This window comes from Gorilla gorilla, chromosome 9, assembly GCF_029281585.2.
Source record: "Gorilla gorilla gorilla isolate KB3781 chromosome 9, NHGRI_mGorGor1-v2.1_pri, whole genome shotgun sequence".
Lineage (NCBI taxonomy): Eukaryota > Metazoa > Chordata > Mammalia > Primates > Hominidae > Gorilla > Gorilla gorilla.
Genome location: NC_073233.2, coordinates 105,589,633 through 105,616,731, shown reverse-complemented (window position 1 = coordinate 105,616,731; position 27,099 = coordinate 105,589,633).

Sequence of the window (27,099 nt, the reverse complement as noted above, 5' to 3'; positions counted from 1 at the left end):
TGTTCTTTAAAAGGACTATATGGTTTAAAAAATCAAAACTGTTTGTCTTGACAAACTATTTAAAATAGATCTAGCTGAATAAATTATTAGGGATAAACCTGGTAGACTGGTGGTGATCGAGATAATCTTTAATGTGACAGTTATTTTATGAATTTAGCATAAAAAATTCTACATCACTAAAAATATATAAGTGTAGCTATGTTACTTATGAATATATTATATTATTGTGGTTTAGGCCAGCTCCATTTTCTCAATTATTGATAGATCTATTTCTGTGATCATGCTTTAAGAAGTGTAATACCAACATGTCACCACAGATCCACAGATTCATACCACAGGAAAATGTGTAAATGTGGTTTTGAAAAATGCAAATGAGGCTCCACAATCCATGCCCATCCATTTCAAAAAAAGCTTCATTGTGCATCTTTTACACAACACTTTTGCTTGTTTCCCCTCTAACATTAGAAAATATTTAAGTAGCTGAGAATTGGTACTTCAACTTCTGAGGAAGTAAACATTTTAAAGAGCAGAAGGTGACATAAAAAATAGGTCTGAGAAATTTGCCTCTTAACGAAGCATATGGCCACATATGTGTGTGTACATATATATATATAGAGAGAGAGAGAAAGAGATAAACATTATATATAATGCGTTAGGAATAATTTGTTTTGCCTGTTAATTTTGAAGACATTAATATGTTGAGTATTCATTGCTAGAAATTATATTTTATAATATATGAAATAGCTGGTGATATGTGTGTGGCATTATATAAATATTTACATATAAACACGTATTGGTATACAAACATAAGTTGTAAAATAGTTAGCATATTGGGGATGCTTGGAAATAGAATATTGGACTTCCATATTTGGGATCATTGTGACCTCAGTATAAAACTTACACATTTGTACAATCATGGCAGGGAAATGCCAAGATATTTTAAAACTTAAGATGATAACATTGATTGTCTTGAGTGTTATGATACATTTTAATATTATTGAGCATCTTCACCCAGCAAATTCATAAACTTAAAAGTATTGTGGAAAGTGAAAGAAGAAACCTTACAATGTATTTATGGTTGCTGATATTCTTGACATCTTACTGTTGTGAGATGGTATCTCATTGTGGTTTTGATTTGCATTTCTCTGATGACCAGTGATGATGAGCATTTTTTCACGTGTCCGTTGGCTACATAAATGTGGTCTTTTGAGAAGTGTCTGTTCATGTCGTTTGCCCACTTTTTGATGGGGTTGTTTTTTTCTTGTAAATTTGTTTAAGTTATTTGTAGATTCTGGATATTAGCCCTATGTCAGATGGGTAGATTTCAAAAATTTTCTCCCATTCTCTAGATTACCTGTTCACTCTGATGGTAGTTTCTTTTGCTGTGCAGAAGCTCTTTAGTTTAATTAGATCCCATTTGTCTATTTTGGCTTTTGTTGCCATTGCTTTTGGTGTTTTAGTCATGAAGTCCTTGCCCTGAATGGTATTGCTGAGGTTTTCTTCTAGGGTTTTTAGGGTTTTGGGTCTAACATTTAAAATTTAATCCATCTTGAATTAATTTTTGTGTAAGGTGTAAGGAAGAGATCCAGTTTCAGCTTTCTACATATGGCTAGCCAGTTTTCCCAGCAGCATTTATTAAATAGGGAATCCTTTCCCCATTGCTAGTTTTTGTCAGGTTTGTCAAAGATCAAGTGGTTGTAGATGTGTGGTGTTATTTCTGAGTCATTTATAGTTTTATATGACATTACATGTATTCCTGCAATGTATGTTTTTTGTGCACTCATGCCTGATTTCTGACTTCTGCCTAAAACAAAAGAAATTGTTCATGAAAGTACAGGGATTGTAGACCGCTTTAATCAGTAATCCAAGTTAACTACTGAGAAAAATGTAGGTGATGTATTATGCTAGTCTCATATTGTTTGAACTTAAAATTATGATGACTAAACTCATAGAGGCCTTTAATTGTTCATCATTTAGTTTCTCAGTCTCTATTCTTAGACACCCTTTCCAATTTTTAAATATTTTACCCCTAATGACTACATACATAGCTCAGGATCATGTGCATTTTTAAAAATTTTTATTTTGCTATGATTCAAATGTGTTAAAAATTTACAAGATGGTAACTGAAACCAACATACTTCTCTGCCACAGTGTTAATACTGGGATCAAACAAAATATGTTAGCTGCTTCTCCACGAAATAACTACTCAAGGGAGATAAGACTGTAAACAAACATAACAGATTACTTAAAACCTGTAGTTTACTCATTGAGACTCTCTTGCTGTGCTTGCCAATCCAAAGGCAATTTATTTTCAGTTCCTTTCCATTCTAAACACTTTCATACCTGGAAAAACCTGCCTTATTTATCCTCTTAATTTACTCATTTTGAGATACTACTAAGACTCGGTCAAAGTGGCATTCTCTGTTAATGCAGGAGCTATAGCTGATCAATAAGCTTTTCTGGTGGTCTTTTGGGGAGCTCCCTTATATCTTCACTCAGTTTCACCATTTGCTACATTTATTTTATTAGTATCTTTTTCTTTTGAATTACGTTGTCTCAATCACTTGAGGTAAGTTCCAGACATCATGCCCCTTTACTCCTTCATGCTTCAGTGTGCATTTCTAAGAACTAGAACAGTCTGTTTCATAACCACAGCACATTTTCAAAATCAGAAAATTTAGTTTTATAAAATATGATGATCTAATGTACAGTCCATATTACAAATTTGCTGAAAGCAATTTTAAACCTGTATCAGTATTATGGACAAGGTAACAGAGACCTGTTAATTCAGAAAGTTAAGTCAGAAGAATTTGAGTTTTTAATCTACTTAGGTGCTAACAAATTTGCTTCCCACTGTGTGTGTGTGTGTGCGTGTGTGTGTCTGTAGTATATATACACATATAGTATACAAATGTTTATATAGATACATATAATACATATATTAATATGTATATATACACGTGTGTGTGCACATAAAATGTCTGCCTCTGGTTCAGAGACAAAGACAGTTTATTACTCATTGCAAAATCAGAAGCCAAAGCAACAGCTTGCTTCAGTACCCCAAGCTCTAATCTCAAAAACAGAACGTGGTACGGGACAGATGGTACTTGCACATGTACTGAAGTGCCTTACAGGAAAGCCATCCTGAAATTAAGAAGCCTAATGGCTACATTCTCTCCTCCAGAGAAAGAGAGAGACTTATCATTTTTCTGGAATTTACTTAGGGAAGGAGAGCTCTATATTTTTCCCTCTTGGACCTCAGCAGGTAGTAAGATATTCCTCAGCATTACTATCCTGCAATGTCTCTCTCTCTCTATAAACATTCTTAAGCTGGCGGTAAATGACTTTAAGAGGACCTGGACTCTTTAGAAACATGAGATGCATGGAAAATTGTCTCTCAGCAAGGCCTAAGTTAGTTATTTACAAAAAAATATAATGTATTTACAGCAAATATATCACTCCCCTTTTCAGATATTTCTAAATAATGCCTTACTTTTGTTAAAGAAAACCAGAGCTGGACAGAACTTAGAATAGTGAAGATAAATTTTATTAACAAACAAACAAATAAAATGATTCCAGTAGGAGAAAAGACGCCTCAGTATAGAACTGGTCTCAATTCCAAACACAATGGGGATAAATGGGAATTTATAGCCAAGGAGTAGGGTGAGGGTCAGTGGATGGAAAATTACTAAGAGGAAATATCAAGGGTAGGGGGGATTCTGGCTTAATTGACTTGACAGGATTCTTGCTAAAGGAGGAGCAGGGTGATCAGATAACAAGGGTGAGGGATGAGGGATTTGATTAGATACCGAAAGTGGGAATTCTCACTACATCAATTTAGTAGGATTACTGCTAAAACTGGATTCTACAAGGAAGAACATAAAGCCCAGGGTTGAGGTCTAGTGAAAAAGAGCTCAGAGGAGCCTAAGCAAAGTTCAGTCAGAGTCTTTATCACCTTTGAGAAAAGCTGAATAACATCAGTGGGGACTTCAGAATTTCCATATCCAAGGAGTATAGCTATGGGTAATGGTGGTAGAAGAGAGACTAAGAGGCTTATCTAGATGATGCATTTGCCTAGAAAACAACTGCTTTCACTTAGATTGTATATTTGAGGCCTTGAGGCTTGATAAAATTTATGGAGCAGCTGCCTTCCCTTTCCTCTTTACACCACCCCTGAATGAGTACAAACGAAAAGCTTAGTTTATTTGAGCAAATAAATTTTTAAAGTACTACAAAATTTATAGGTTTGGATGGCAAATACAACAGCAAGTTATTTTAATCAACTTTCTAAGTCCTCTAAACATTGCTATAAATCAACTAAAATGAATAATTTGGCAGTTTATTATTAAAATTCATTTTTAAACATCTCAGTTGAAAAAAATGAAGTCTTCAAATGTAAATAACAGCTTAATCCAAACTATAACTCATCGAATAAGCTCAGTACTGATCCCTAGTAGCTGTAAGATATTTTCCCTTAATATATAAAAACGATATTTTCATAATAAATATACTAGAACCTCCCATATTTTTTCTAACTTTATGTAAATTTTATTTTTTTTGTTAGAAGGATACTAAAATAAAATAAAAATTGAGGCAGTTTTTTGAACACTGATTCAATGAATGTTTAAGTAAAGTTAGAAAAGACTTTTGGAGAATGAGAAAAGATATTTAAAGATAAGAGGTGATTAAATATAAAAAGGTTAAATGAAGAAATCAATAAAAGAAGGATATCAAGATATTTTTTAAAGAATCAGAAAATGGAAGAAGATACTTGCTGTCCTAGAAATGAATAAGAAAGAATGCTGGAGGTTTTGAAGAAAACTGAACTTCTGCCTGGGAAAGTACTTGGGTGGCAAGATCCAAGTCAGCCCAAAGAATAAAATATAAAGAATTTGCTTGAGTCAATACTATAAACAGAGAAGAATGGGTAGAAGAGTACTAACAATAAAGTAGAGGAAAGTTGAATAGGGATTGTATTGGAGGATGGGGGAGTAGGAGTGTGAGATGGTGTACATGCAAGAATGAGCAAGTCGCACCAGTTTTCCAGAGCTGTCATAACAAACGACCACAAGTCCAGTGTTTTAAAACAATACAAATGTACTGTGATATAGTTCTAGAGACTAGATATCCAAAATCAAGATGTCATCAAGGCCGTGCTCTCCCTGATAGTAGTTTGGGAGAATTTTTTTGTTTCATTACAGTTTCTGATGGATTGCCTGCAAGCCTTGATATTCCTTGGCTCATAGCTGCAGAACTTAAATCTAGTAATATGTCTCTTTTCCTCTTTTCTTATAAGGACACCAGTCTTATGGGATTCAATGCCTACCCTACTCCAGTATGACATTATTTTAACTATTTAAGTCTTCAACAACCCTATTTCTAAATAACATTACATTTCAAATTATTGGTGATTGGGGCTTTAATGTGATTTAGAGGGACATAATTGAAACCCTAACATATGTGGAGGTCATTTCCGCTGATGAGGGGCTGTACTCTGCTAATTGCCACCATCAAAGCATGCTTATGGAAAGATGTTAATATTAGTGATTAGATGTACGTATTTTGGGAAGTAAGAATTATAGTTTCAAAAATGAGATCATTCCATTTCTGATAATTTTGTCATATTAATTTTCTCAAAATATGTTAATGTATAAAGACACTTAATGCAGCATTAAATGTGGTATATAAAAAATAAATTCACAGCCTTAAGTAAAATTGTTAAATACATTATTGGCATTACTGAGATGATTAATTGTTAAATTTATACTTACAAAAAATTTATCATAAAGACAATTTTATATGTCATGATGTTAAGAAAAAAGATAAATATTATGTGCATAATATAATCCTTATAGTATAGTATATATGGTATAGTATAGTTAAGCCTCAAACAGTAAGTGAAAGAAAATATGTCACATATTAGCAGTAGCTATTTTGGGGAGATAGGGTAATGAATGCTTTTTCTTTGTACTTTCCTCAACATATTAGCAGTAGCTATTTTGGGGAGATAGGGTAATGAATGCTTTTTCTTTGTACTTTCCTCAATTTTAACAATTTTCAATGAAAAGCATAAGCAATTAAGAGAGAATATATAAAATAAAATAAAATACAAAATAAATATTTTGTTATTTTATTATCTTTCCTCTTCTGAGAACACCTGTTGATTGGATTTTTAGATCCCTTCTTTTAGATTTTTAGATCTCTAATTTGATTTATTTGTGCCCCATTTTTTGTCTTTGTTTTTTGGTTCTAACTTCTGGAAGTTTTATTTTACTTTATGTTATAAACCTCTTTCCATTTCCGTGATAAACATTAGATGTAGCAACAGGCAACTCAAGTTTCAGTGGTTTAGCATAATAAAGTTTAGTTTTTACATGTGCTAGGTTGTCCCTTATTATGTACCCCGAGTAACTGCAATAAGCAGGAACCAAGGGAGAGATTTCTTGGACTATGTGACCCTGCTGACTTCTAGACCCTCAAAAACCTAGACATACCAAGCAGATAATGGCATATAATACATTATATAGCCAGGATTGGGCATTTTTACCCTTGTCTAGAACATAGCCACAGTTTCCAGCTTGAAGCAAGATTTTCGAATTGTAGTTTAGCTGAGTGCGCAAAAAGATAAGAGCTAATGTTGATCTCTATATCACAGCAGTTATCTATGTTTATAAGTGTTTCTTAGCCAAACTAACTCAGAACTACTTCTGCCAATCTGAACGCATTTACAACAATATCATTTATAAAGCAGTATTTCTCTTTTTCTGTGCCTGCTTAATATTACAGGACTTCCAGCCTCCCTTAAAACATACATCTGAATAATTGATTGTTAGATAAATCACAGGAATTTTTTCAAGTGTGCTCCCAGGTGAGGTATTCTCAATCACCACGTTGTATCTACTATGGTGCTCTATTCCTTTTCTTACTCTATTGAATTATATCTAATTTCTAAATTATTCTTAAGTCTCTTGGGCCAATATTTGGTTGGCTGAAGTCTATTAAACTGCTAAAGAAAGTACTATGCCACTTCAGAAGGGTGATACAAGAAGCTACCTAACTGGAATGGCAATGTTTATATATGTAAGTGTAATAACAACTACTAGCCAGACATCACACCTACTATTTTCAAATTTCACAGTAGCTTCTTGACAGTATTAAGCAACTATTGTAAAGTCAGGCATCCTTTTCTATTTAAGTATCTTTTCTCACCTAATTCTACTTTGTTCATTTGATTGCAGCAGAAGCCAACTGTTCATAACATTTGAAGTTGATGCTCTGGCCCCAAGAAGTTTGGTCCAGGGGCGATCACTTGAACAAAATCAGTCAATAATTGTCTATGAACTGAGCATTTGAAATCAAGGCAGGAAAGTTTAGCCTAAGTTTAAACATATTTGTAAATTAATAAAATTTACAGCTGAGTTTTTAAGGGGCATTTTTCTGCCCGTGTATACTTATAAGCTAAAAATGACACTCTAGAGTTGAAGAATAATGCACAGCAAATGATACACCACATAAAGTTTGAGTGACTTGCTGGCTTCTTTACAGTGCTCCAGGACTTGATACCAGTTCATTTGGAGTCTCAGCTACATGACTGTTCTCAAGGTTTATCAGGTATCTTAGAAAACTTGCTTCACATGAACACAATTTCCCCTTTTCTTTCACAGGATTGATTGGGTTCAAATATTTACAATTATAAGTGTAATTCATATTTTTAGAGGCCCAAATGAAGGCAAGGGGAGAGAAGTTTAATTTTCAACAATTATGTAGTATATGAATTAAGAAGTAGTAATAACAGCCCAGTCATTTTGGATCTAAAGTTCCTATCCTTCTATCAGATAACACTGCATTGAAAAAAATTGGTGCTCACAAAATTCTTAGAACATTCAAGAAGATACTGGAAATCTATTATAAATTAACATATGAATGTGTGTGAATATTTAGACAATATTTGAATATCAGAAGAGTCAACATATACTTCTTTTGATTAAATCATACAAGGAACAGAAATGTCTGTGGGGGTTGTATTTAACTGCATATTGTGTGAGAAAATGCTAAATTATACTCCTCTGATAGTTAAGTATTTTAGAAGTTTGCAAAAAAAATTGTCATCTTTGTTAAACTTGAGATTAGAGGCAGCTGATTTTTAAAGAATTATTAGTTAATTAACAAAGAAATGTCATAACATCTTTTAAAAACATGTCATAGACTAGAATAAGTATCTTTCTTCATTTATTAAAAAATGAGTAGTATTTTAGAAAATATGTAGATGAAGATAAACAATAAAAATTATATAAATATATAGAAAATATTTTGTTCACAATATGGTAATTATTTCCTTAGAAGATATGTGCTGAAAGGTAAGAAATAATAAAGCTAATCTACCGTTAGCAAATATCACCATGGCTTTAGCCAAAGTCAAAATTGGTTCCCAATTTTAAACGGCAAATATTCTTAGCCTTTTTTTCACAAGTTTATGTGCATGGGAATTTTTTAAATAGCAAAAAGGATGAGTAGAAAAATAATGGCATGGCTTCTCTTCTTTTATCTGGTTAATGCATTAACTGTGATCCTTTCTGGAGAGAGGAGAGAAAGAGGAAAAGGCGGAAGAAATTCTTCTTAAGAGACTTTGGACACTGCTACTACAGTAACAAATTATGACATAGTATGACATTGTTCTGGTATAAAAAGAGTTTTTCAGCTTGGGGGAACCCTAGATTAAAAAGTACAGTTTTCTTGGAAGACATCAGCAACAGTTGATGCTACTTGTTTCATTTTTTTTGATGCTACTTCTTTTTAGTGGTTTTTTTGAGTACAGAACCCAAAGAAACATGAGACAGGATGGGGATTCTAAGAAATAATGAGAAAGAATGTTATGAAAGTAACTGGTGTCCTAACTCCATGAGTTATGTATAAAAAGGTAACATGAGTATTGATATTAGTTTTAATAAATACTTAAACTTTTCAGATCTGGCAGCACTTTAAGATCGAATTGAAGCACAAGGCAATTATTTATTAGAGTTGATCAATTTTAAAAATCTTATCTAGGAAACTTTATTTCCTGGCAACGTGTTGGAATAAACTCTTGCATTGACATTTCCCCTTTCCTCAATCATCCCAGTTAGAAAAATTGAAACAAGCTGACAAGATAAGCAACTTCTTAAATGTGTTCTTGAGTTGGTACTAAAGCAATTCATACTTAGTTAATCAGGCATTGAGAGCATTTGTCAAACTTCATAAATTTGTACATAAGAGTTTTTACACTTCTGTGGCTTGAGAAAGATGAAACATAATCCAGATAAGCCAACACAAAGGTCGATAAATGCCTCTTCATAAATCTAAATTCCAAATGGGTTAGAAAATAACATTCTCTGTCGGGTGCAGTGGCTCACGCCTATAATCCCAACACTCTGGGAGGCTGAAGTGGGGTGGATCACTTGAGGCCAGGAGTTTGAGACCAGCTAGGCCAACATGGTGAAGCCTCATCTCTACTAAAAACACAAAAATTAGCTGGGCATGGTGGTGCATGCCTTTAATCCCAGCTACTCGGGAAGCTGAGGCACGAGAATTGCTTGAGCCTAGGTGACGGAGGTTGCAGTGAGTGGAGATTGCGCCACTGCACTCCAGATTGGGTGACAGAGCAAGACTCTGTCAGGAAGAGAAGAGAAGAGAAGAGAAGAGAAGAGAAGAGAAGGAAAGTAGGAAGAAAAGAAAGAAAGAGAAAGAAAGAAAGAAAGATTCTTAATACAAAAATACCTCTTTATGTGAAGCATATATTCTAATGGAGGGAGGCAAACAATGAACATAATAAACATATGATGTATGTAAAGGTGATAAATGCTATGGAGAAAACATAAAGTAGCAAGAGGGACAGTGTTATGAAGTTGGCATGTTAAATACCTTAGTAAGAGAGAGCTAACATAAAGATGACACTTAAGAAATGATCTGTAAAGGAGTGATCCGTGTGTATATCTTAGAGACACACTTTTCAGGCAAATAATACAGCCAGTACAAATTTGCACATACCCCTGGCATTTTGAAGAAAAAGCAAGAAGACCAGTATGGCTGAAAGTGTGAATAAAAGGGTAAATAGAGGAAGACTAAGTTAAAAGGGTAACAGGAAACCAGATTTGGCAAGACCTTTCAAGTAGAGTAACTATATATATCCAGTTTTGTCCATGAGAATCTCAGTTAGTATACTAATCTGTTGACCAGTGTAATTTTGAGTAGAATCCTTTTTTTTTTATTTTCAAATATATACTTGGGAAGCTGAGGCACAAGAATTGCTTGAGCCTGGGAGGCGGAGATGTTTTAAAGATAAACACACATGTTTTAAAGATAACCATAATGGCATATGCTGACATACTAAATTTACAAGTTGAAAGAAATAATGAAGTCAAAATTACTCTCAAAATGTTACCTGACAAAGAGAGAGTGTGGTGTTGCCATTAACTAAGATAGGGAAGACTGGGAAGAAAAAACGTGGAGGAATAGATTAGAAGTTCAATTTCAGAGAAGATAAGTTTCTACAAATAACCTGTTGGATATATAGGTATGAATACCAGAGGAAAGAGCTGGGCTATAAAAACAGATTATGAGATATTGTCTATTGGTTGATATTTGAAACCATGGAATTGAGTGAAATTTCCAAGCAAGTGAGAATACATAGAGTATATAAATGGAACACAGATTGAAGCCTGAGACAGGCAAACATTGGTCATGAATATGAAGAGGATTCTGAGAAGGAACAGGGAGTGAGGTTGATGGAAACCAGACAAGTGTGGTTACCAAGAAGCCTATGCCAAGAAAGTCAAATACGAGGAAACAAATCAAATTCTGCTGGTGATTTAAGATGAGACTTAAGAATTTTCTTTTGGATATTTTATGAATGTTACTGGTGACCTTGGCAAGACAGATTTTTAAGAATTGTAAGGAAAAGTCTATTAAAGTAGATTCATAAGAGTATGAGAAAAAAGTATCTGAAAATGGTATAGGAAAAAAATAGAGAAGTTATTCTTGAAAATGAATTTTAAAAGTGGGATAGTAGCTGAGTGAAGAAGTGAGAAACAACAGAATTTTTTATTTGCTGTGAAAGACCCAATAGGGAAAAAAACCCCTGATGTTTCCAAAGAAATTGGGGGCAGGTATGGCTGGAGTTATTTTCTTGAGTAGGCATAATGAGATGATTAGCAGGCAAATAAAGAAGCTACCTAATATTCATTAATACTGAATGACAGGGGATAAGTTAGGGTTAAATATATGACAAGAATGACATCAATGTCAAAAGGGTTGTGTGTGGTATCAAACATATATTCTTTGGTTAGAGGATGGTATATGTATTGACTTACTATACCTTGCCTTGATTAGAGGATAATATGTGAATTGACTTACTGTAGACTTCGATAAATTATACATACATGATAAAATTAAATATTTAATTTTTCTGAAAATAGAGAAATATAGTATATTATTTACACAAAACAAAAATAAGAAAAAAGAGGGGACAACAATGAGATACGAAGAAGCAAGTAAAGAAAGAGCAAATCTAAAGCAAAAAGCTAATTAGTAAAAATGAAATAATTAGAAATCTGAAAATAATTAAAATACTGTGAAACATAAACATTAATCTGTGTTCTTTCAGGTGACACAAATTTAAAAAGAAACAAAGCAAAAACCAGATGTATTAGTGGTAAAAATACCATCATATACCGGAAACATTTCATAAACTTTTCCTTTATTGCTGCATTTGCTTCCTTCACTCCTGCTGAATAAATTATTTTCCTAAATTTTATATTATTTTGTTCTTTCTTTCCATCTTTCTTTCATGGATTTCAGCCCTTGTGTATGTATCCTAAATAAAAGTATTTTGCTTTGGACAGAGTGGGGCAGATATGTGGCCTCATCATGAGCGATCATATTCATACAAAGTTGATATCATTTAGATCCAAATAGTACTAAATATATTAGTCCGTTCTTGCACTGCTATAAAAACTTACCTGAAATTGGATAACTTATAAAGAAAAGGGGTTTTATTGGCTTACAGTTCTGCAGGCTAGCTTCTGCTCAGCTTCTGAGGAGGCCTCAGGAAGCTTACAATCATGGTAGAAGGCAAATGGGGAGTGAACACCACACATGGCCAGTGCAGGAGGAAGAGGGGAGGTGCCACACACTTTTAAACAACCAAATATCCTGAGAAGTCACTCACTATACAGTACCAAGGGGATATGGTGCTAAACCATTCATAAGTACTCTGCCCCATGATCCAACCACCTCCCACCAGGCCCCACCTCCAGCATTGGGGATTACATTTCCATATGAGATTTGGGTGGGGACACAGATCCAAACCATATCACTAAAGATCTCATTTAGTCTAAGTCTGGTTTTTATAATACCTTGGAAAGTGGTTTTGAAAAACAAGTTAATGTATATAGAAAAATTGATATGAAGTACAACAAAATTAAAATATACACATTATTTTATTATAATAATTAAAAAGATAAAAACAAGAAACTGTCTCATGGATGCTTTAAAAAACAACCACAATTCTCTAACGACCAGTGATGATGAGCCTTTTTTCATATGTTTGTTGGCCGCATAAATGTCTTCTTTTGAGAAGTGTCTGTTCATATCCTTCACCCACTTTTTGATGGGGTTGTTTGTTTTTTTCTTGTAAATTTCTTGAAGTTCCTTGTAGATCCTAGATATTAGCCCTTTGTCAGATGGGTAGATTGTGAAAAATTTCTCCCATTCTCTAGGTTGCCTGTTCACTCTGATGATAGTTTCTTTTGCTGTGCAGAAGTTCTTTAGTTTACTTAGATTCCATTTTTCAATTTTGCCTTTTGTTGCAATTGCTTTTGGTGTTTTAGTCATGAAGTCTTTGCCCATGCCTATGTCCTGAATGGTATTGCCTAGATTTTCTTCTAGGGCTTTTTATGGTTTTAGGTCTTATGTTTAAGTCTTTAATCCATCTGAGTTAATTTTTGTATAAGTGTACACCATTTATTAAATAGGGAATCCTTTCCCCGTTGCTTGTTTTTGTCACGTTTGTCAAAGATCAGATGGTTGTAGATGTGTGGTGTTATTTCTGAGGGCTCTGTTCTGTTCCATTGGTCTATATATCAGTTTTGTTACCAGTACCATGCTGTTTTGGTTACTGTAGCCTTGTAGTATAGTTTGAAGTCAGGTAGCGTGATGCCTCCAGCTTTGTTCTTTTTGCTTAGGTTTGTCTTGGCTATACAAGTTCTTTTTTGGTTCCATATGAAATTTAAATTAGTTTTTTCCAATTCTGTGAAGAAAGTCAATGGTAGCTTGATGGGGATAGCATGGAATCTATGAATTATTTTGGGCAGTATGGCCATTTTCACAATATTGATTCTTCCTATCCATGAGCATGGAATGTTTTTCCATGTGTTTGTGATTGCTCTTATTTCCTTGAGCAATGGTTTGTAGTTCCCCTTGAACAGGTCCTTGACATCCCTTGTAAGCTGTATTCCTAGGTATTTTATTCTTTTTGTAGCAATTGTGAATGGGAGTTCACGCATGATTTGGCTTTCTGTTTGTCTGTTATTGGTGTATAGGAATGCTGTGATTTTTGCATACTGATTTTGTATCCTGAGACTTCGCTGAAGTTGCTTATCAGCTTAAGGAGATTTTGGGCTGAGACAGAGTTTTCTCAAAGTCAGAAAACAACAGATGCTGGAGGGGATATGGAGAAATAGGAATGCTTTTACACTGTTGGTGGGAGTGTAAATTAGTTCAACCACTGTGGAAGACAGTGTGGCAATTCCTCAAGGATCTAGAACTAGAAATACCATTTGACCCAGCAATCTCATTACTGCATATGTACCCAAAGGATTTTAAATCGTTCTACCATAAAGACACATGGACACGTATGTTTGTTGAGGCACTATTCACAATAGCAAAGACGCGGAACCAACCCAAATGCCCATCAATGATATACTGGATAAAGAAAATGTGGCACATATACATCATGGATTACTATGCAATCATAAAAAAGGATGAGTTTATTTCCTTTGCAGGGACGTGGATGAAGCTGGAAACCATCATTCTCAGCAAACTAACACAGGAACAGAAAACAAAACACCAGATGTTCTCACTCATAAGTGGGACTTGAACAATGAGAACACATGGACACAGGGAGGGCAACATCATACACCAGGGCCTGTCCGGGGGTTGGGGACCTAGGGGAGGGATAGCATTAGCAGAAATACCTAATGTAGATGATAGGTTGATGGGTGCACCAAACCACCATGGCACATGTATACCTATGTAACAAACCTGCACATTCTGCACATGTATCCCAGAACTTATATATATATATATATATATATATATATATATGCCCACACTTTTAATCCTGACTACTTTGACTATATCTGCAGTTTTCTTTAAAATTTTTTGGCTAAAATTTCAAAGATCAAATAAATTAATTGTTTTAAAAAAACATATTTTTACTGAAGTGGATGGAAAATTCAGAAAAAGCACACTTTTTGACATGAGTTTCAAAAATAATTATCACATGCTGAAAATTTACGTGCTGAGATGCAGGTGATTACTATAAGCAATATTTTTAAGAGTTTCATCTTTGATTCAAGAGGAATAAGTGGGACTCGTGGTTTAGATATGTCATTTATGTGACCTTGAAGAATGAGTGACCTTGAGTCATTCTTGAGTTCCGGGTATGCCATGTTACCATATGTCACTATTAGAGCGTACCTTCGTAACATTTTTATTCCTCAGAGATTACACAAACCTAACTTAATTACATGATGTATATGCTTCTGTGAAAAATGTCTTAGCTTTCTACTTGTTTGTCAGCCTTTTTTTTTTTGAAATTTGAGAGATGTTTTCCAAATCCAGGCTTCCCTAATGTATCTCGGATTTTTCCTGTTAGTAGCAGATCTTCTCAGTTTGCCCTTTTAGTTGCTGGTCTCAGCCTTAGTGAATGACAGTGATAGAAGCAGAATAATAATGATAATATTATAATATAATATATATAATAATAATGAAAATATTAATAATAATAGTACTATTAATGTGAGATACTAATAATTAGCTAATAAGGAATTATTAATAATATTACTAATAAATAAGTGGTATGTATATCACCTGGTAATTGATATGTATATCACATGGTAATTACATGGGTATTTAATTAGTAATTAATTAGTTTATTGAGTAAATAATAGTGAATAATTGCAGGGGTTTTTTTGTGTTTCCAGATTATCAAAGAGTGCAGAAAAAATATTGATTACCTGACACTCAAGGTTGAATGAAAAATGAAGATTTAGGAATGATAGCATAAAATAATCAACTTTAAATAAAAATAGAGACATATCTTCAAGCAAAAGATTTTTGGGGGAATATACAAATAATAGAATTATAATTTGTGACATGTTATGACATGTCCAGAGACAGGGGTGGCCATTGGTATGTCTGGAGAGCAAAGTAAGAGGTTGTATTTTATTGGAGAAAGAATAAGAAATCATCTAATTTGGGGATGTTTGAATTAGCTTGTTGGTAAACTTTTTTTTCGAATTTTAATTTTCATCTCAAATTATACAGATAAATGCCATGGGACAAAGTTATGAACAGATGTCTTTACAATTCTGAGGTGTGTCATTAATTGCAGTTTTCCACTGCAAAAATATTGTGTCTATATTTTTTAAAGACAATGCAAATATGCTATTTTTCTTCTCTAGGGATCTTTATTTTCTTTCTTGACATTTAATACTTTTCTGATTGTTTTTTCTTTTGGTAAAGAGGAAAATACATCAAACATTATTTCATTTGTCAACTCAAACAGTGGATATCCATTTACAGAGCTTTTATTCTAGCATTTTTTTTAATCTCAGAAGAATAAAATAAAGCTAGATGGTCACGTGAATGACAAGCAAAACCCAAGATACCAAAACCAGTCTCTTTGGCACTATCCTCAAGACATGAAATGATGGTATTCACTAAAGTGCATTTTCTGATTAATTATGCTGAAGGCATCAGTTAAATTGGATCTAGTCAAATAAAGCCAGACATAGAGTCATCCAATTTAGCTATTAAAAGATTGTTAAGTACATTTACTAATGTAATTTTGTTTGAGGAACAGGGTCTCCAGATATTTTGAAGTCCAGAAATTTTTTTAAAAATTTATTCCTCAAGATGACAGAATAACCAATAATAGTTGAGAAAATAAAAGCCTACAAAAGCAGGAAGCAGTTAAACAGAAGCATCTTCCTTTGAAATAAGGAACCACCAAATGTGATTACAGGTTGGTTTCCTTCTCGGCAGTCTGGGTGAAAAAATTTTTTTCACATTGGTTTATTGATGCTAGTTTGCCGAGCTTTTAAATATTTTATTCAATTTTAATGTTTATTTTATTATGTTTTTAACTAGTGTATTTTTAATGTGAGACTCAAAAGGGGGTCTTTTTAAAATTTAATTATTAATTATAATAAAGCCATAAAGAAATATTCCACAATGAAAGGATAAATTAAGAATTTATAATAAGAAAAAAATAGGAGTCTATCGATCATATGAAAAGATAATGCACACTATTTAGAAAGAAAAATAGACATGAATAGAACAAGTGGCTGAAGAGATAATTTTTAAGAATTGAGGTATCAAGGATATCGACAATAGCTACTGTAGTTAACATTTCTAAAACCAAAACTTTAGGTATAGAGCTTCAGCTTTGTAGGATAAAACAAGTAAATCAAAATTAAATCGTCATTATTAGCATTGTTTATCACACATATATTTTTAAAATCCATAATGCAATTTTAAATATTTATAAGTAGGCACTGTCTGTACTTCCAGCTGGCCAAATTTCTACTTTAGGTCCATAAACATAAAATGTTCTTAGTATAGCTAAAATGATCAAAGAATAGCAACTGTGTTAGCTTACCATTCTATCATCTAGAAATGATGTGCTTTTGTTTTTTTTTATTTTATTTAACTTTAAAATGGTTGAAATGTTTGATGGCTAGCAGGAAGGTTTATGAGAGGTGTCCTGTTGAGTTGTGAGTCGCAGTAGCCAGATTGAGGATAGCTGAATCAAACTTAAGGATCAGTAAAGTTCAAAGAATCCCTGAGGAGCAAGAGTTTGGATACAGATGAATAGTGAGAATCACAGCAAGAAGCATAACAGACACCAGGCAGACTGATGATAACAGACATAGAGAAATGTGGGAGTGCAATAAGGTAGCATGTTCAAATGGGAAATGAAAAGAAAAAAAAACATCGGGATGTAGAGGCCAGTGCAAATTAACGAGTGGTAGTTAAAACATACCAGGAATTAGAAGGCATCTTTACATTAACTTAACATGTTGTTAAATCTTGATATCAGGATTCTTTTAGGTGCAGGTGGCAGAAAACCCTTAAAGTGGTTTATAAAAATTAATGGCAATAAAAAGTGTTAGGGTAGGCTGTAGGTTTGTTATGATTAAAGGGTCAGGATTGTCATCAGGTCAAAGTTCTTTCTTTTTCTTTGTTCCACAGTTCTCTGTGTTCTTCTATACCTGGTTCATATTGTGGTAAAAAAAAAATGACTGGTGGAGGACATATTTCCTTGCATAGTGTTCTTCTGGAGAGATAGCTAAACAGCATTCTCTTAAATATGCAACACTACAAGACAACAGCAACAGAATTTTTCCCTTCGACACAATTGACCCTATTTAGTTCAGGAGACCTAAACCAAAAACTTGTCTGGAAAATGCCATACATTAATTGGATTGAACTTATCAGAATTTCTACTCTGAATATGGAGATAAGAGAGATAATTGAAGAAAACTGAGGCATCGGGATTAGGGAGGAAGGGGAGAAATAATGTGGTAATCTGCTGAATGTGAAAAATTGACTTGTTTTAGTTTAGAATAGGAATAAGCGCATAGCTAGAACTTGGTGAACATGATATGAGCAGTAGGGGATATTTTGGCTATTTGCTTAATAACATTTTCTTTGGAATGTGGTCATGGGTACAACATGGGTACAAATTATGATGCTGTCACTTTTCATTTTTGAGACCTCGAGAAATTATTTAGGCTTTTTATAGCCTTATTTTCTTCTTTTCCCAATAAGCATAACAACAGTATCTTTATCTTGGAGATAAACCATATAATGTACACAGAACCAAGCCTGGCCCATTGAAAGGGGTTATTGTTATGTTATTGTTATAGTAATCAATGTTGCTGTTCTTTATTATGTTTTCATTATTTTTTTGTTTGTTTTTAGATAAACTCTTGCAACAGTTGAAATTATGACTGGATAGAGAATGAGAGGTTCTAATATATAGATGCAGAGACAAGGAAGGAATTTTGAAGCGCAAATTACAATCAAGGATAATTTTTAAATTAGTAGTAGTAGTTGTATTTGAGATTAGCACGATGAAAATGAGACTTTCTCATGAATGAGTATGGTAAAGAGGTCGCAGACTAATCAGGATAATGATGTATTCTTAAAGATCATTAGGACATACCTGCTCTTTGTTATCGGGCACAGTAAGATGTACTTTTTGAGCAGGGTGTGGTGGCTCACGCCTGTAATCCCAGCACTTTGGGAGGCCAAGGTGGGCGGATCATGAGGTCAGGAGATTGAGACCATCCTGGCTAACACGGTGAAACCCCATCTCTACTAAAAATACAAAAAATTAGCCGGGTGAGGTGGCAGGTGCCTGTAGTCTCAGCTACTTGGGAGGCTGAGGCAGGAGAATGGTGTGAACCCAGGAGGCAGAGCTTGCAGTGAGCCGAGATTGCGCCACTGCACTCCAGCCTAGGTGACAGAGCCAGACTCCGTCTCCACCCCCCCAAAAAAAAGAAAGAAAAGAAAAAGGAAAAAAAAAAAGATGTACTATTCAAAATACTGCATCAGGTTTTCTATATTATTTAGTATCACATTTAATGTATAAACTATTTCTCATAATTTAGTTTCCTAATGCCTATATATTTTTATTTAGCTTTGTGATTGTTTCACTAGCAAAAAAATCATTAAAAAATACAAGAGGCTTGAACATTAATACGAATTTTTCCATCAGAAAAATAGTATATTTGGAAATACTAACCAAATAAGAATGCCCAATATCTGAGGAAACTAGTAATTATTTCACAACCACTTATGATTTTACACCCCACTGAGAGCAGAATGTGTGCTTAATTTGTGTGACATAACTTGTTCTTTGCTCGGTGACTGGTCCTGAGGGGTAGGAAATTATACCACAGTAAAATAATTAAAGGATATAGCCTAAAAGTAAGCTTAAGTTTTGTAGCTAATTTTTCTCAGGCCAAACTAATAAGAGGACACTTGAAATAAAAGAGCAACAATAATGCCATTGCAATGATAATTACTGATTAATAATGTATGCCTAGACAGGAGTCTGAAGACAAAGTAGAAGTTATTTTGTAATTATTTTATGACATGGAAAAGTCTAAAGTGAAAGGACATCAACAATCTTAAAGATATTTACAGATAACTGCTCTTTTAACAATTCCTGCTTTTCTGATTTCTAGTAATTAGTAACTTTCAACAATTTATATGGTTAAAAAATAAGTTCAATTACACAGGAAAGTTTATATTCATAGATAATATATTTAATTGGACTTTCGTGTTAAAAGCTATATATAGCTTTACAGTTTATCCAATATAAAACCCTCCAAGTGATTCAAACATGAAAAATACCATACAGAATTCAAACTCCTACTGCCTTTAGTGACGCTATTTTACTATGTTTCAGTCTCTAAATGATTTTTACTTAATGTCCACATGTCTATAGAATGTAGAGGATGTTTCTAAGGAAAGCCACAGTAGAAGAATAGTTTTTTTTTTTCTCCCATTTTAAAGGGGAGAAGGAAGAGGATGGCCGTGCTACAATAGAGCGTCAAAAGATCTCTTATAAACCAGGACCCAAAGAGCGTATCACAGCTTGTCAAGGCCTCTGAAGACAATTGCTTGTGCCAGTTTCCTGTTACAGTAGCAGCCTGGCCTCTGCAAGGTCTCATGATCAAAAACATTGATTTGTTCTTGTCATAGGCCTTCAGTCTCCCTCTAGCTTCTAATTAAGTCCCGCCTACATTCTGCTCTGCTGGGCACCCCCTCTGTTACAGTGTTATAGATTCAGTAAATCCCATGCTGTACCTCATCACCCTCCCTGGCTAAAAGACAATCACTAAGGCTCGGCAAGAGAAAACAGAGGGTGGGAGAAGGTAGCCATTGTAGATTTTACCACAACTGATTACTAAAACTCCAAATTAAAATTGCTTAAAATGTGAATACTCACAAGTCTGTTCATATAATGATTTTTAACTCTGCATATTACATTCTAGCTCCATGTGGGCTTATATATACAGTTCTTCAAAGTAGAATGCATATATTTTTGTTACCTTGATTACTTATTACCTTGAACCACAGATGCACCCAGAACATTGCACTTTACAAAGATATAATTTCTATTTAAATACAGTGAATAAATGACTGGTAGAATGGTAGAAAAGTGTCATGGTTGAATACGGATGCTATAGTTAGGATTTATATCCTTGTTTTGACAACCACTTTATCTGTAGCCTAAAGCATTTCTAAGCTTTTCTTATGAGAAAAGGGAGAATAATAATAATACGTATCTTGTAGCATTGCTGTAAAAATAAACAATGTTTTAAAAAATAAAATAATTCATACAATGTGCTTAGCATTCACTAATCAGTATCAGATAATTATTAATAATATTAGTAGTGGTACATTATAATAATACCCATAAGCGTCTCAATTTTGTGGATTTTTCTGCAGCAAATTTTTTGCTCCAGATTTGCTTTATTTTACTAATTTAGAGTTCATTTCTCTGTGTCACCATTTGTACATGATTCAGTTTTGTAATCTATTTAATAAATACCATTCTAATAAAAATGTCAGTAAGATATAAAAGACACAATATAAAATTTTCATGTAATCAATTTAAAATCAAAACAGATATTACTTGGTTATCTGCATCTCTTCCCATTACCATGGATACTTGGAAGTATCTATGTATTTATTAATAAGTGTCTTAGTTTGTTTACTGTTGCTATAACAGAATACCTGAGACTGAGTAGTTTATAAAGAACAGAGGCTCATTTGGCTCACAATTTTGGGGGCTGGCAAGTTCAAGATTGGGCCTGTGCATCTGCTGAGGGCCTCAGGCTGCTTCAACTCACAACAGAAAGTAAAAAGGCAGCCTTCATGGGCAAGATATCACACAGGGAGAGAGAAAGCAAGAAAGAGGGAGGGGCCGGGCTCTTTTTAACAACTAACTCTTGTGGTAACTAACAGTGAGCACACTCACTTTGAAGACCAGGTCAATAAACTATTCATGAAGGATACCACCTCATGATTCAAACACCTCCTACCAGCCCCCACATCCCAACATTGCAATATTGGGGATCAAATTTCAACATAAGTTTTGGAAGGGACAAACATCCAACTCCAGCAGTGAGACTTAACATATTCTGTGCCTCAAATATATTTGAGTAAGCACAAACAACGTTTTATTGTGAATGCTATAGTAGGCTTTTTTATAACATTAGTATTATTAAATATATATGAAATAAATGCATAGTCCAAGGTTACCCAGCATACATTGACTAGATGATCTAGGAGCCCAAAGTATTGACTCTCAGAAAGACCACAACAATCTTTCTTTCCTTGCCCTCTTGTAATTTGTCTATCTCAAGCCTTCACTAATTAAAAAGTGAATTATTTCATTAAAAATATCAGATACCATGCCTAAATTATATTTACAAAGATAAAACTATGAATTTAAAGCCTGAAATGATTTAATATGTAGTAACAGCATATATAGATATATATGCTGTGACCATATATATTAAATTATATTACATTAATTAATGTATTTATTCATTGCCATCTAAACTCAAACTCATGCGAATTCACAAAAAGGGAAACCTTGTTTACTCATTTAGCATCATTACAGATTTTGGCTTTGTTGTGAGACCTTATCATATCATGAGCCATAAATACATTTAGAATGCTGTCCCAAAGTTTAATTTTAAATCTGTTTCCTGGAAGAGGTGGAGCAATATGGCAGAATAGAAGGCATCACCAATCATCACCCCCCTACAACAACAACTACAATTTAGAATTATCTACACAAAAAAAAAGCACGTTAAAAAAAAAAAACAAAAATTAGATGAGCACTCATAATACTTAATTTTAACTTCCTATCATTGAAAGAGACACTGAAGGGGTTTTAAAACACATCCATTAATTGCTGATACCACCCCTCTCTCATCCCTCAGCAGCAGCAGCAGCCTAATGTGGAGAGTGTTTCTGTGCCATGGGGAGAGGGAGAGCCAGCAATTGTGAGTCACTGAACACAGTGCTGCCCTCGTTATAGCAGAAAGCAAAATGAGATCAAACTGATTCCTGCCCATGGAGGGAGCATTTAAACCAGCCCTAGGCATAGGGGGATTGCCAATCATAGGGGTTGAAATGTGAGTTCCTGCCAACCTTGCCACTGTGAGCTAAAGTACCCTGGGGCCCCAAATAAACTTGAAAGGCAGTCTAGGCCATAAGAACTGCAGCTCTTTGGCAAGTCTTAGGGCTGAGCTAGGCCCAGAGACAGTAGACTGGGAGGGCATGTGACCTACTGAGACACCAGCCAGGGTGGCAAAGGGAAGACTGGCATCACCACTCCACTAACACCAGGCTGCACAGCTCACAGCTCCAAAAGAGACCTCTTTCTTCTGCTTGAGGAGAGGAGATGGAAGAGTGAGGAGGACTTTGTCTTGCATCTTGGATACCAGCACAGCCAAAGCAGTATAAGGCACCAGTCAGAGTCATGAGACCCCCCTTTCCACCCCGCTAGTTCCTGAACATTTCTAGACACTCCCTGGGCCATAAAGAAATTAGCTGCCTTGAAGGGAAGGAACCAGTCCTGGCAGGATTTATTGCCTGCAAACTGAAGAGTCCTTGGGGCCTAAATGGCAAGCAGCAATACCCAGGTACTATGTTGAGGGTCTTGAGTGAGACTCTGTAACTTGCTGGCTTCAGGCGAGACTCAGCACATTATCAGCTGTGGTCAGCTGTGGTGCCTATTGGGCAAGACTCCTTCTGCTTGAGAAAAGTGGAGGGACAAGTAGAGGGGATTTTGTCTTATGCCTTAGGTACCAGCTCAGCCACAGGGGTGTGGAGAACAAAGTGGGCTTTTGGGGCATTTGATTTTGGGCTTGGCTCTTGGATGTCATTTCTGAACCTGCTCCGGGCCAGAGGGGAGACCATTTCCCTGAAGGGTGAGTCCCAAACCAGGAAGTATTCACCACAAGCTGAGTGAGGAACCCTTGGCCTTAAGGGAACATCAGCAGTAGCCTGCAGTGCTTCCTGTAGGCCTGAGGTGGCATTGGTCACGGGGTGAGGATCCTCTGACTAGGAGGAGGGAGGAGTGGGAAGAGGTGTGTCTTGTGGTTTCAATGCCAGCTCAGCCACAGTACAATAGAAAACCAGGTAGACTTCTAAGGTTTTTGACTCTACTCCCTGGCTCCTAGATGGTACCTCTAGACCTGAGTGTGGCCTGGAGAAACTCCCTGCTCAGAAGGAAAGGACATAGGTCTGGTTGGCTTTGCACCTGCTGATTGTAGAGCCTAAGGGCTTTAAGTGAACATGAGTAGTAGACAAAGAGTGGTTACAGCAGGCTTTGGGAAAGACCCAGCAGTGTGTTAACTTCAGATCTGACCCAGCGCAGTCCTAGGGTTGGTGGCCACAGGGGTGCTGGTGTTATACCACTCCAAGCTCCAGGTCCTCTCAAAAGCAAATAATGCTTAGATCACAATTCCCAAATCTCTTCAAATATCTGGAAAGCCTTCCCAAGAAGGATGAGTACAAACAGTCCAGACTGCAGAGACTACAATAAATGCCTAGCACTTCAGTGCCTAGACACAGACAAACATCTGCAATTATGAAGATGATCCACGAAAATATGACCTCACCAAATGAACAAAATAAGGTACCAGGTACCAGAGATATGGCACCTTTTAGACAGAGAAATCAAAATAGCTGTTTTTAGGAAACTCAAAGAAATTCAGGAGAACACAGCGAAGGAATTCAGAATCCTATCAGTTAAATTAAATAAAAATTTAAAGTAATTTTAGAAAAATCAATACCAAATTTGGAAGTTGAAAAACTGCAGTTGGCATACTAAAGAATGCATGAGAATCCTCTAATAGCAGAATTGATCAAGCACAAGAAAAAATTAGTGAGCTTGACAGGCTATTTGAAAATAGCCTGTTAGAGGAGACAAAAGAAAAAAGAATAAAAACAATGAAGCACGCCTACAAGATCCAGGAAAAAAAAAGCCTCAAACGGGAAAATAAGAGATATTGGCCTCAAGGAGAAGACTGAGAAAGGGATAGGGGTAGTAAGTTTATTCAAAGGGATAATAACAGAGAACTTCCCAAACATAGAGAAAGATATGCATATTCAAGTACAAGAAGGTTATAGAACACCAAGCAGATTTAACCTAAAGAAGACTACCTTAAGGCATTTAATAATCAAACTTCCAATGGTCAAAGATATAAAAAAAGTTTCATAAAAGCAGTAAGAGAAAAGAAATAAATAACATAAAATGGAGCTTCATTACTTCTGGCAGCAAACTTTTCAGGAAATTGTACAGGCCAGGAGAGAATAACATGACATATTTAATGTGCTGAAGGAAAAAAAAAACCTTTACCCTAGAATAGTGTATGTAGTAAAATTATTCTTCGAACATGAAAAAGAATTAAAGTTTCCCAGATGAAAGCCGATTCCATCAACACCAGACCTGTCCTTCAAAAAATGCTAAAGAGAGTACTTCAGTAAGAAAGAAAAAGATGTTAATGAGCAGTAAGAAATCATTAGAAGGTACAAGACTCACTGGTATTAGTAAGTACACAGGAAAACACAGAATATTATAACACTGTAACAGTGATGTGTTAACTATACTTATTGTAAGTAGAAAGGATAAATGATCCAATCAAAAATAATAATTACAACATATTTTCTAGACATATTATAATAAGATATAAATAGTAAAAACAAAGAGTTAAAAAGTGGGTGAATGAATTTAAGGTATAAAGTCTTCATTAGTTTTCTTCTTGGTCGTTTGTTGGTTTATGCAAACAGTGTCATTAGGTTATAAGAAAGTATTTGCAAGCCTCATGGTAACTTCTCACCAAGAAACATACAATAGAAACACAAAAAATAAAAACCGATAAACTAAATAATTTCAACAGAGAAACTCACCTTCACTAAAGGAAGACAGGAAGGAAAGAAAGAAGGAAGAGAAGAACACAAAACAACCAGAACACAAATAACAAAATGGCAGGAGTAAGCCCTTACTTACCAGTAATAACACTGAATGTCAATGGAATAAACTTTCCAACTGAAAGTGATAGAGTGGCTGAATAAATTAAAACAAAACAAAACAAAACAAGACCCATTCATCTGTTGCCTACAAGAAACACACTTCACCTATAAAGACACACATAGACTGAAAATATAGGATGGAAAAAGATATTCCATGCCAATGAAAACCAAAAAAGAGCAGGAGTAGTTATATTTATATCAGACAAAATAATTTTTAAAACAAAAACTGTAAAAAAGACAAAGAGGCTGGCGTGGTGGCTCAAGCCTGTAATCCCAACACTTTGGGAGGCTGAGGCAGGCAGATCATGAGTCAGGAGTTTGAGACCAGCCTGACCAACATGGTGAAACCCCATCTCTACAAAAAGTACAAAAATTAGCCAGGTATGGTGGCGGGCACCTGTAATCCCAGCTACTCAGGAGGCTGAGGCAGGAGAATCACTTGAACCTGGGAGGTGGAGGTCGCAGTGAACCGAGATCACGCCATTGTACTCCAGCCTGGGTGACAGAGCAAGACTCCATCTCAAAAAAAAAAAAAAAAAAGAGACAAAGGATATTATTATATAATAATAAAGGGGTAAATTCAGCAAGAGAAAATTAGAATTATAAAGATATATGCCCCAAACACTGAAGCACCCAAATATATAAAGCAAATATTATTTTAAAGAGTGAGCTTGACTCCAATACAATAATAGTTGGAGATTTCAACACCCTACTTTCAGCATTAGACAGATATTCCAGACAGAAAATCAACAAAGGACTATCTGATTTAATCTGCACTATGGATCAAATAAATCTTATAGATATTTACAGAACATTTCATCCAATAGCTGCAGAATACACATTCTTTTCCTCAGCACATGGATCATGCTCTAAGATATACCATATGTTAGGCCACAACACAAGTCTTAAATAATTTTAAAAAATTGAAATAATATCAATTATCTTCTCTGACCACAATGGAATAGAACTAGAACTAGATAACAAGAGAAATTTTGAAAACTACACAAATACATGAAAATTAAACAATATGCTCCTGAATGAACAGTGTGTGAATGAAGAAATTAAGAAGAAATTTCTTGAAACAAATGATATTGAAAGCAACATACTAAAACCTATGGTACACAGCACAAGCAATACTAAGAGGGATGTTTATAGCTATAAGCAGTTATAAGTACCTACATCAGAAAAGAAGAAAAATTTCAATAAACAACCCAACAATGAATCTTAAAAATTTGAAAGAGCAAACCAAACCCAAAATTAGTAGAAGAAAAGAAATAATAAATATCAGAGCAGATAAAAATGAAATTGAAATGAGGAAAACAAAACAAAAGATCATTGAAACAAAAACCTGGCTTTTTGAAAAGTGAAACAAAATTGACAAACCTTTAGCCAGACTGTTATCAGAAAAAAGAGGGAAAATCCAAATAAATACAGAGATGAAAAAGGAGACATTACACCTGATAGCACAGTAAACCAAAGGATCATTAGTGGCTACTATCAGCAACTATATGTTAATAAATTAGAAAATTTAGGAGAAATGGACAAATTCATACAACCTACCAAGATTAAACCACAAAAAAATCCAAAACCTGAACAGACCAATAACAAGTGATGAGATCAAAGCCTTAATAAAAAGTCTCAAAGTAAAGAAAAGCCTAGGACCTGATGGCTTCACAGCTCAATTCTACCAAACATTTAAAGGAGAACTAA